Genomic DNA, 12,297 nt, shown 5'->3' with positions numbered 1-12,297 from the left:
AAAAAAAGATAAGCAACCATAATACTGCAATATGGAAAAACATCTAAGTCAAAATGATTCATTTAAATTCAAATATGACAGGGTTTTTGTTTTTCTTAAATACTATGTCTGGCAATTCCTGCTATTGAAGAATTAAGAGGGAAAAATAAAGAAGTAGAGTCTAATTCTGTCACCAGATGTGCCTGCCCAACTTCATTGATTTCAAAGGACAACATGGACCCTTAGTGCTAAGCGATTTTGTAAGAGTAAATATTTGAAAAACAGAATGAGTAAAAAATGTAGAATCCTTCTTTTGGTACACAGTTGTTTCAGGAAGCTCACAGCAGCTGAACAAATTAAATCTCCAACCTTATGCTGTCAAGTGGGAATCATGTCCTAATAATCCTATAACTGTTTGATTGGGCTATAGCCTCATCTCAACAATGTGACTAAATGGAAAAATGAATTGAGAACAAAACACAGAAAGATAAAACATGCTCAATTTTACTTTACTAAACTTATGTTGAATTAACCTTTATGAAATACTGTTTTCACTCAGAGAATTTGACTATTTAGCTGTCCTTTCAGGGTTTTCAGGTTTGCAACTCCTTTGTAAAATGGTTACAGCATACTTCACAATATTCTTTCATCTCTTCATAGGGGCGAAGTGATACACAGAGTCAATCTTTATAATTAAATCATGAGTTGTCAACAGCAGTTGCTGTGATTTCAGCTTATACAATTATTATTTGTATTCCTAAGAATGTCTGCTTCAAAATCACAAGGCAAGAAAAATCATGCTCTTATAAGAGGAAGGGAGGAAAAGCAGCTCAAGTGTTCCCCATAACGCAGAAGGAGTCAGTGTATCTGTGTGATGTCTAATGCCTTCCAGGCACTTGAAGACTCCACTGAGCAACAGGGTTTACTGTAGCTTTAATAAGGTGCAAATGCTAATTCCCACACTGCTAGCCTGCTGACAGATACTACTGACATGACAAAATGGGAACTTGACTATTGTGATTATATGACCTGTGGGCAAGGTCTGGTAAAGATACACCCATGTATACTGATCCCTCCAGTTGCAACTGTCCCCTGTAGAGAAATCACAGAACAGGAGTCTCATAATTGCCTCCAGCATCCCTGAAAAGTGACAGCCACAAACAGACCAAAACCAGTGCCAGAAATCTGGCTGAATATAAGAAACTTTTTCTACCAAGTTGTTTTAACAGAAATGCCAAAGCCACTAAACAATTTTAGTGTGTTCTATTCATGGCCAGTATAAAAGGAGGTACAAGCCTAATATGCAAGAACAATAAATGTTAGGAGAACATTTGGGCAGTAAAAAGTGATGACTGTATGACAGTAACAGAATGAGAAAAACCTGGGTAGAAGTTTGATTTTCTGGATACTTCAAGATTTGTTTAGACGTACAGCCTGTGAAAACTAAGAATTCTTCTGCCAATTTTAAAAGTCTTATTTAAATTATTTTATGATTTCAGTTTACATTAAAATCTCAAACAAAATAGCATGGATGCTTTGTGTGGCCATCTGCTACTTTCATCAAGTGTCTGTAGTGACGAAAATGAGGATTCTAGTAGTTTTACTGTGGAGATAATTGAAGCCTTTCTAAGAATAATTTCTATTCAGTCCTTTAGAGCCAAATTTTGTCCTTGGATCTGCACTCTATCTTGTAATATTGGAACGTGGTTCTTGTTTGAGCAGTTAATATCAGCCTCTGAGTATAAAATATGAGATGCTAGTATTCTTTCTTCTTTTGCATAGATGATATAGTCTGTATTACATATTTTGGCAGATGCTTTTGGGGCATGCTGAGCACAGTTTTATATTTAAATTATGCAAATAATGCCAATAGGAAAGGCTGTTTGTTGGTGATCTGAGCTTCTAATTTCAGTCCTGCCACTTATTTCCAATATAATCAAGAGCCAAGCAGTAACTTGACTGGTAGACTTACAATATTAACATGCCAGAAAAACTTGTCCTATTTAGCTTATGCAATACATTTTCAAATCCTCACAAATATCAAACCAACCAAAAAGTTTTATGAATAAGAGTAATCCATTAAATTCAATGATATTATACATAGATATTGTAAATAAATCAGAATTTATCATTCAGGCTCATATAGGCCAGTCCAGCTTATGGGTTAGGTGAAACTGAGCTCTGGGTTTGTTTTTAAATAGAAGTTCTGAAACCTATTTTTATATCTATAAAAATACTGTGTACTTGTTGAATTGATGCTGAATTGAAGATGTAGTCCCTGTACCAAACACTTTTAAAACCTAAGCATTTGAATCAGCCTCATTGATATAGGATGCTGCCTCCCACTGCTTTTACTGCAGCTGCCAGAGCAATGCTCATATGAGCTGGGAATGGTCCAAAAAGCTGCTTCCCTTTCTTTGCTCCAACTGCTTATCAGCTTTCTAACTGGCCCCATATCACAGCACATCATACTCTATCATGACACAGAAAACAGTTGTCATTCAGCTTGTCTCAGTAAATCTGAGGAAATCTGAGCTGACCTTGTCTTAGGGAGCACTTCCTCAAGGATGCTCTCTTTCCCCCAACATAGTTAAAATAGTCAAAAAGAAGAAGAAAAAAAAAAAAAAAAAGAGGGGAAAAAAAAAAGGAGAAAGATCTGAGAAAAGAAAGTATATTTAGCTTTCCTGTTAGAGTCTGAAAGACATGTGAGGGGTTAGCCCTGCAATTGGCATCACCATAAGCCAGCTGGGAGTTGCTGGTGTATTGTGAGCTCCCATCAGTCTCAGAATCCAGGACACACAGAAATACATGCATTAGGGATGAGGTGTAGAAGCTAGCTCTACTTATATTAGCTAGTGAACTCTCCCTACAACATCTGGGGGGGGTTTGCATATATATATATATATATATATATGTATATTTTTTTTTTTTCTCCTGGAAAAGAACAAAGGCAAATTGAACAGATGTAGGAATCTGTTTTCTTTCGACTGCATCCCCTTGACTTCTCTGAAACACATTTAGCCCTTCACCTGAAACAGCCAGACACCCATTAATATAGATATTATTTCATATACTTCCAAAAATACGTTACATTTGGTGGCTGTGTACAGGAATAAATAAGATCACAGCTATACAAACACATTAAACTGCCATAGACAAACATTACAGCTGAAAAGAAATCACTTTTCTCTCAATACTTGCACTGATACTCCCAATCTGCACCATCACCTGTCCTGGAAATAGACAAGGTTAAAACACATGGGTGTATAAGTGCCCATGCAAGCAGGGTGGCACAGAATGACTGAGAACACATCTCTAAGCACTACCAGCTTACCATATTCATGAAGGAAAGGCGATGATAGGAGCAAGACTACATACTCCACTGAAGCTGTCAGAACAATAAGGGTTGCCAGAATGAAACTGCCCACTTGGAATCTGGCCATTCCTTTAGAAATGCTTACTTAGAAGTATGAAAAGTGCTAAACATTAATAAACACAGCCAGTCAATATCTTAAATTCTCTCCCGGCATCATCAGCAACCTCAGGCTGTGTGGGGGCAGTGGTTTGTTTTGGACTTTGGTGGAACTCAACCATATAATGAAACCACAGACACAGAAGGAAATAGATTTCAATATAATTGACAGCATATGTTTCTATATCTCTATTCAGTAGCTGATAGAAATAAATAATACACAGCATGCCAGTGATAACCACGGCAAATACGTCAGCCAACTTCCTGAACTGCATTCTAATGGGATCTTACCACAGATCTATGCCAGGTTCCTCAGGGCTCTGTTCACTTGATTTCTTTCTCTTCACAGTAGTTTGTAAAAATACAGCATAACTCATTAATTCATTCTGTTTTCCAGGTACAAAAGACATTTTGCTGCTCTACAAGTTTGTTTTATACCCTGCTAGTCTAAATTTTTTAGCTTGAAACCTTTGCTTTTGTTTCTTAAAATACAAATAGAAGAGGTTGAATTAAACTAAAGTTTGATTAATACCAAATCCTGATTAAAAACAGCTAGATGGTACCCAAAATAACATTTTCATATGAGGCTGTTCAGATGTGTTGCCAAATCGGATCTGCCTGGTCTTATGAGCTGTTCACATATTCTAAAGCCATAAGAGGTCCTGATAGTAAAAAGCTTTTTGTCACATTTTGTGACTCTGTTACCTACTAGTGGGATTGTGGAGTCTTAATCAATAAAAGCGCTATTTAAATCCACGCTTTTTTTTTTTATTTTGTGCTAGAATATAGTAAACTCAATTTTAACATTCAAGAATATTTTATAGTGAATGTTAAATATTTTATAATAGCATATGCAGTTATGATTTCCTGTACTTCACAATTTAGTGACCCCAGTAACTTTAAGCATACTATTCTGGATCTTTCCAGAGTTATGTTAGAGCCCATCTCTATGCAATTTAAGTATAACTTAAGGACAAATTGTGAAAGTTCAGCATCAACTCCCCTGTGAGAGCTTGTCTTGTGGCATGCTCTGCTCATACCGGGTGACTATGGCCATTAGATGCCAAAAACCCAGCTGGGGATTGTCACAACATCTGGTTCCCTGCAGTACTCAATTTCTTCTAAATGTGTACACCTCTGAGTGAAGCACATCCAGAAATACACAGCAATACTCCCCTTGAAGTATAGAACTCTACAGCCAAGATTATTTCAAAAGCTTAGTTCACAAGAAAAAATACAAATTAATTGTTCCTCACCCCTCTCCTATCTCTCCTCAAACTCTTACTGAAATCAGAATTTTTTCTGTCTTGAATTACATAGCTACATGTGTACCACCTTCTTTTTTTTCTTTTTTTTTTTTTGTCCTGGGACAGCAGAGCTCTTTGGACTTGAGGAAAGAAAGGTGTAACTATTGTTTATCTCTCTACCTATACATGTAGATTCCCTCCCACTGTCAGAGTTATGCATAAAAGTTTTGGCAAGCTTCTCTTCTAAATGTTTAGCAGCCCTCACACATAAGAAAATCCCTTCCTGTGGATCATCCAGTACTCCAACACTCAGGATACATCAGTTCACTCATAAGACAAGGAATATTCGTCACCATCCTCCTTTCAGTGTCTTTTACTCCCTTTTCCTCAAAATAAATGTATTTTGTGCAAGACATATTCTTCATTACAAATGTTCTCTTTCAGGGTATCTGGCTGCAGTCAGGGTGCCTTTCCAAGAGCACTCTCTCTTGGCTGATTTCAGCTCCCTGGAATGGATCCCACCCTCTCCATTCACCTCCTGCTCTCCTGTGAGCTCTGATGTCACCTGCAGCCTTCAGTCTGGGTAGGAAGGTGCATTGCTCCCTGAGATACCGTGTTCATCCACAGCATCTACATTTTCTGCAGATTGCTACACACCCCTAATCATATACAAAGGTTTGGCTCTCTTGTATTTTGGGTTCCCATAAAGGTTGGGTTACACATATTTGGGTGTTTTTGTGGTTATATCCTGCTTTTCTGTTCTCAATTCCCCGCCTGGATTTTGGATAATGAGGTAGGATATCTGGCCTTATAAAACCTTCAAACAGGGTGAACAGAGAGAAATCTCCTGAAGGACTTTACTTTTGGCAACAAGAGGTGGAGATTAGGGTCAATTGGGAGGGGAGTAAGCTCAGAGATCTCAGAAAAGATGCAACTCTGCCCCAAGAAGGGCATATCTCCCCTTTTTGGCCTCCATGTTCTTGCTCCATTTGATTGTTGCCTTGAGCTGCCTGGTGCACTCCAGCCCTTCATCCTCCTGGACAGAAGGGAGGGAAGCTCAGAGGTAAGAGGGAGAAAAGAGCACAATGAACCCAAGTCACCTGAGAATTTATAAGCACAGATCAGAGGACAAAGCAACATGCATGATGTCATGGGAGGCATCCTCTGCAGATCAGCAGAACAAGAAAAGGAAGTAATTTGAAAGGTCATGGAGTAAATCCTTCCCAAAGCCACTTAAAAGCAGATGAAACAGAAGATGTGACAAGGAGTAGTAAGCATGAATTAGCAAGTGCAAATAATGCCTAACTTTGCTGCCTCTTATGAGATGGTTGCTTAAGATGGGTACAGGCAGGTCAATGATATTGTTTACTTTGACTTTACAAATATCAATAGTCCTTCAGTCATCTCTTCTGGCCAAGCTAGAGATATATGAGATAACTACTTGAAGAGTGCACAGTAAAGTGGGTGGAAAGCTGTACAAACCATCAGACTCAAAAGGTTGTGATCAGTGGTAGAAAGTTCAATGGCAACTAATTTACTGCTGGTGTCCTTCAGAGATTAATATTGGAGCCAATGCCAATTAAAGTCTTCTTTAAAGACCTGGATGATAGGATGAGGTGCATTCTCAGCAAGTTCCTAAAAAGTAACAGATTGGAAGAGCACTAACAGAGGTATCTCCCATGTCCTTCCTTTCCTCCCCTATAGGTTTGACAGATGAATTAATTCTCCCAAAATCCTGAGATACTGAACTGACCCTTGCAGGTGGGAGCTGCATAATCAGAATTTTGCTTTTGCCCCTTTACTGTTACCCAGGGGGTTGGAATAGATGACCTTTGAATACCTCTTCCAACCCAAAGCATACACTTGTTCTGCAATGCCACACAGAGGGAAAATTTATTCAGGGCTCCCTATAATTTTTTTTTTTCTCAGTTTGAGAACAGCAACATTCAGGGAAAAAACAACCAAAATGCATCCCTGCTCCACCTTGCCACTGCTTCCAAAGGCTGTGATTCACATGACTCTCCCTTACCCTGTGAAGGGCTTTCTGCTGTAAGTCTACAGTGAAGGGAGAGGTGAAAATCTTGTGACCCCATTTAAATTAATCCTTCTCACCTCCTAGTCTTGGATTAGGGGCATACCCTTCCCTCATTACTAGCACTTTAATTTGAGAAAAGATAAGGCAAGAGACAAGACATGTTAGAAAATGCCACTGACATAGAAAATGAATACAGTAACTATAAAATCAAGCAATAGTTAGTGATTCTGTGAATAGTATATTTTCCATTCTTTCACAATACATGATTAGTAGTGATAATTTCAGAGCTCCAATTCGCCACTAATTCAAAAGCTACATTTTACGACAGTAAAAAGCAGAGGCCATATGAGTAAGCTTTGCAGATGGTCCAGAAAAGTTATTTAATTCTTCATCAGCTAGTAATAAACAGCTGCATTCTTGTGTCTTCTCTGCTTTTGTTTTATGTGTCACAATGTATAAGCTTATTTCTTGAAATACTGGGAACATACAGAATATTCAAAGTGCATTTCACTGAAAATGTTATTTAATTGAAGATAATGCAAAATGGGAAAAGAAGATGCACAAAACAAGTGAAAGACTAGAGATCATATGAAGAAAATCAAAAGAATTTGCAGTCTTTTTTTACTACTTTCTCACTACTGCAATGAAAAAATAAGAATAGATTTAAAAGAAAAAAAGGAAAAAAAAAGTTTCTGTATTTGGTCTAACCTGAATTCTAACATGGTCACTTTGATCATATTTAACATATGTTCTTGGATTTATTTTACAGACTTCCCCAAATCAGCACCTTGCAAAACCAAGCCCTCCCCACCCACTACCAAAACTACAACACAGGAACATAAGGGTGGATATACTTAGAGAGTTTAAATAATTTTATCATTAGGTCTTTAATAGGGTTCTTTTCCTTCCCTGCCCCAATATCCTCGTTTAGTGTAACTTAGCTCACACTGGTAAAAATTACATTACATTCCTTCCCAAAACAGAATAAGCTACTAGACCTTTGTTCTGGCCCTCTTCCATTTTCTTTCCAGTTTTGCTTCCATAGAGGCATTAGCAAGGGCTGTGACTGGTTTGTTTGGGATTTTTTCCACCCTTCTAGCACACATACTTATTTCAGCAGTGGATAGACCAACAAATTTTAGTTGCCTAAAGTGTGTCCAGCCAAATGCCTGACACCACTTCATTCCTCTTGTTTCATTCCAAAGTAATACATTTTTTATTTCAAATACAAAAGTAAAATTTAGTAACATGGTCACAAAAGCACTAGCAATGGTCACAGATAAATAGCAAACACTAATTTAGAATATTGTAAGCTATGTATATGTAAAATTTTATTACCTGAAAAATATAAAGTGAGTTTCTAAGACCATTCACTTCTACAGATACCCAAAGCATGCATTTGCAACTACTGCTCAATGAAATATGAGAAAACAGGAAAAAATGTATGCAAAATGCTTAGCGTGTGACTTTAAAAAAAATATATTTGCCAAGTTAAAATCTCAATTCTGTGCAGTTTCCACCATTACTAAAACGTGTAAGTATTCCTATTCACCTGCAAATCCGCATTTTTGGCTAGTTAACCATCAGTTGAATCCACAGCTGGCATTTAGGCAAACAATTACCTAATCTGCATGAGAACTGCTGAAGTTTAAACATTTGGAACTAGAGGGTACATTTCACCATTGCTGTAAAGAATTACATGTTCAGATTCCTGACTATTCACATTTTAACACAACTGGGCTAGTTTTCCTCCCCCTTAACTGAGAAGGCACCTCTTTGATTCTGAATTATTTCAGTGAACTGGATTCTAACTAAACAGAAAATCTAATTGCATTGAATTATACCACAGCCTATTTCCATTTTCATAGGACTGAAAAATATAGGATCCTATTCTGTCTTTGATTCTTACCTATTATTTTGCAAAACAAGCTCAACAGAAAATAATTAAAATAAAATTGCAAAAAAAACCCCTGAAATTTCAATCTTTCAAATATTTTTTTTTATTTGGGTGGAAGAAAAACAGATTGATTATTCTCATCTTGATATGCATAGATGCAAAGTGTGTCCTTTTCCCTGGAGCATGCATTGGCACCTGAAGCAGAACATGTGGAGGCAACAGCTTTTCAGGCATCAGAAATGACAGAAGCAGGAGCACAGGTAGACTCCTTGGATACAGTTCTTTGACCCATATTCAATTATACCACGCAGTTCCTGTGCTTTACTCAACATTAGAAACTGAACAGAAACTGCACTAGAGTTCACAATGCAGTCTTATGCAGTTTCTTCCTTTTAAAACAGTGTTAGAAAAGACCATTTTCACATTTACAGACAATTGTAACAAGACACTGCCTTCCAAATAATCCACCAGGGCTTTGTCTTTGCAGCAAGAAGAGGTGTGAATGTGAGAGTGCAGGCAGACCAAAGCTAGATGTGGTATGAATGATGGTAAAGCTCTGTATTACTGGTCCCCAGGCAGGCTGCAGAGAGGCAGCCAGCAGGCTATTTGCATATCTGGGCACTCAGCATGCACTGAAATCCATGTTGCTACAGCCTGACTGCTTTTGGTTGAAGCCACACTGGTATGCCTATGGATACTACAGTCACACCTGTAGTAGTAGAGTACATGTCACCTGTGGCAAGTGGCTAGGAAATAGTTTATATTTAGGCAACTGTTTATTGGCAAAATAAGCACACGTGCCCATGCATTCACATATGCACACATACATGCACACTTTCCTAGACATACATATATCTAACAGGTTTCTTTGCTTTCAATGTTGGAAGGAAAAAAATGCCAGACTGGATTATTTAGCTTTGGAGAAAAGTCTTAGGGACCACTTTAGATCCTTGCTGCGTGCTATTTGAAAAGTGACAATGCACACAGAGTACGTGACTGCATGATAAAGCAACTCAAATGGAGAAAGTGATGGTGACACCACCTGCCTACAGCCATTTCTATCATTACCAGATGCTCAGATTATGGGATCTTTAGGTGTCAAAATGTATTTATATCATTCAGTGCTTGAATGATTTATGCCAAGAATTCAAAGACTACAGTCAACAGTTTTTCCACTTATCTCTGTAGGCTTTGAACAAAGTCCACAGTGGCGTTGAAGTGACATGATCTCTGTCAGCTGTCTAGAGAAAAAACACTACACAAACAATGTGCACACTAAATGCCACAAGCACACACAGCTCAGTGGCACCTATGTGTACCTGTCCTGACACCTCCCTCACCAAATCACAACCATTGCTTTTGAAAATAATTGACAGGGTCTCTGCAAATTCATCCAAAAGTAAATCTGATGGACTAATCTTTTGAATGCTACAGATTGTGCAACTGCAAACTTTGGGACACAATTAGTCAGGATGCTTTCTTCACTGTTTACCTGGAAAAAGAAGTAAGAGTTCTCTCAAACAGTTTTTAAAGTTCCAGAAAGTAAAAGTACTGAGTCATAGAACACTGTATAGATTAGATCTATATTAATGTTTCTTAAATTTAAAAAATAATTGGGTCTTTTATAACACATTGGTAAGTACCAATGTATTCTTTTCCATTTCCTATAATAAATATAAAAAATAATGTTGGGTTATAAGTAAAATTGTAAAACAAAACCAAATTTAATTGGGCTTCTACCCTCCATTGTGGCTCCCTTGAGTGAATGGCTTGCCTGTGGGCTTGATTCCATAGAAAGTTTAAATATAGAAATAAATATATAAATAATTATAAGATAATGAATCGTGTCACCAAGGTAAGTGAAACTATTTATGTTCCACATTACGTACATGCCTAAAGTGCTTTTCTGGACCACAGCCCATATTAACATCCGTTTTATACAAAAATACAGTGAATAGTTTAATAAAATAGACGACACCATCTTAAGGGATATTGTGAATCACATCAATGTTCTGCTGGCTTTGACAGATAGCTCTTAATGAATAAATGTATTCTGAGACTTACTGGGATCTGGTGCAGGAGCATTACATTTCAGACACATAATGGGTTGTCAGTGTACAATAATCTGTATAGAATATAGAGGAAATGATGGAGAACCTGTAGGAACAGCTCAGTATTTCAGTGCCTCTAAGTATTACAAGCAGCATAATTCAAGCTGTGAACATGTTTGTAGATCTCTTCAACAGACTCAAACTTCTATTTTGTTGAATATTTTTGAAAGAGATTAAGGAAAGAATAATCAGATAAAAATTCCCTAAAGAGAAGAGAATCCTAAGATTGTAAAGGCTATGAACAACCTCAAAATAATTATTTTGAAATTATTAGAATGAGATTTGGCAGTGTGCATGTATATGTGTACATAATCAATCTAAACCACAAATATGTCAAGAGATAAAATAAAAAATAACTCCCAGATTATATATAACTACTAGCAACACTAAAAATCTCTCCTCCATTTTTTTTTAAAGGATATTCTGGGAGACATTCCATCTTTCAGAACCAATTGAAAACAAAAAATGGGACAGAAGAGAAAAAGCATCAGTTCTGAGAGAAACATTTCAGGAAGTGAAAGAGCTAAGAGGACTTTGACAGTGGACAAAAGGAAAACAAAAACTCAACAAAATGAAAGACAAGCACAAAAAGTCAAGTCCATGCTTTCAAGAAGAAAAAAACCTCAATTATTGTGTTGAATATATTAAATACTGCTCAGTGCTCAATGTTCAGTGTTACTCCTCCCTGTATACAATAACATTAGTTATCCAAAAATGATGATTGAAAGGTTTCAGGTTGCATGTCACCTTTAAATCTGTTCTAGAAAAGCAAAGATTTGGTTTTGGTCTCCTCAGCACCAGAAGCAAAGCAACAAGAGCACTCTTGAAGGACCAGGCATGGAGGGGATGAAGTGGAAAAAAAAAAAAACAAAAAAAAAAAAGCCAAAAAACCTGGAAGGGAGAGGAGAAAAAAGAGAAAGATAAAGATAAGAATCAGTGTGCCACTGTGAAACAAGATGTGACTTTATTGTGATGGGTCTAAGCTGACTGTGGGGCTTTTGACCATTTACACTCCCTTGAAAAATCCTCCTCTCTCAGATGCTTGTCTGAATTTTGTCCATAAATTATTATTACTTCAGTATCGAGTGAAGCATTTTGAAATAGGTCCATCTGACTGCACAGAACCAATGTTCTTACAGAGAAGAAAGATGGGGAAAGTTCCTGGAATCCCTTGGGCTTAATCAGTTTGGCAAAGTGACATTTGGAAGAAATAAAATCTAGAACAATTACACAAGTTTTGAGAATTAGAGTACAGTAAACGATGAAATGCTGTGAACCATTTTCTTCAATTATCCATTTAGCACCCTCAGAGATGATGTATATGCCATCTCTGCCAAATTAAAAATGAGGTTTGAAAAACACCTGACTTCCATAAATTCATGACACGAAAAAGAACAAACTGATCAGAGGCTAAAGCTACTCTAAATATATACAAACTCAATGGCCTCTGAGCATCATTGTTGGTAAAACCATATCCTGTAATTATTTCTCTGAAGTCAGTGTGACACAACAGAGTGCTAAATATTCATTCTTTGGAATAAATATGAATTTAGAAC

At 37.1% G+C, this 12,297-nt stretch overlaps 1 protein-coding gene across 7 annotated transcripts in view; it reads right to left on the bottom strand.

Moving 5' to 3' along the window:
* Positions 1-12,297, bottom strand: part of NPAS3 (neuronal PAS domain protein 3) — a 582,446-nt gene that overhangs the window by 423,066 nt on the left and 147,083 nt on the right. The gene's annotated exons all lie outside the window — the stretch shown is intronic.

Source organism: Erithacus rubecula, assembly GCF_903797595.1.
Source record: "Erithacus rubecula genome assembly, chromosome: 6".
Taxonomy (NCBI): domain Eukaryota; kingdom Metazoa; phylum Chordata; class Aves; order Passeriformes; family Muscicapidae; genus Erithacus; species Erithacus rubecula.
This window is presented reverse-complemented; position numbering and strand designations above follow the sequence as displayed.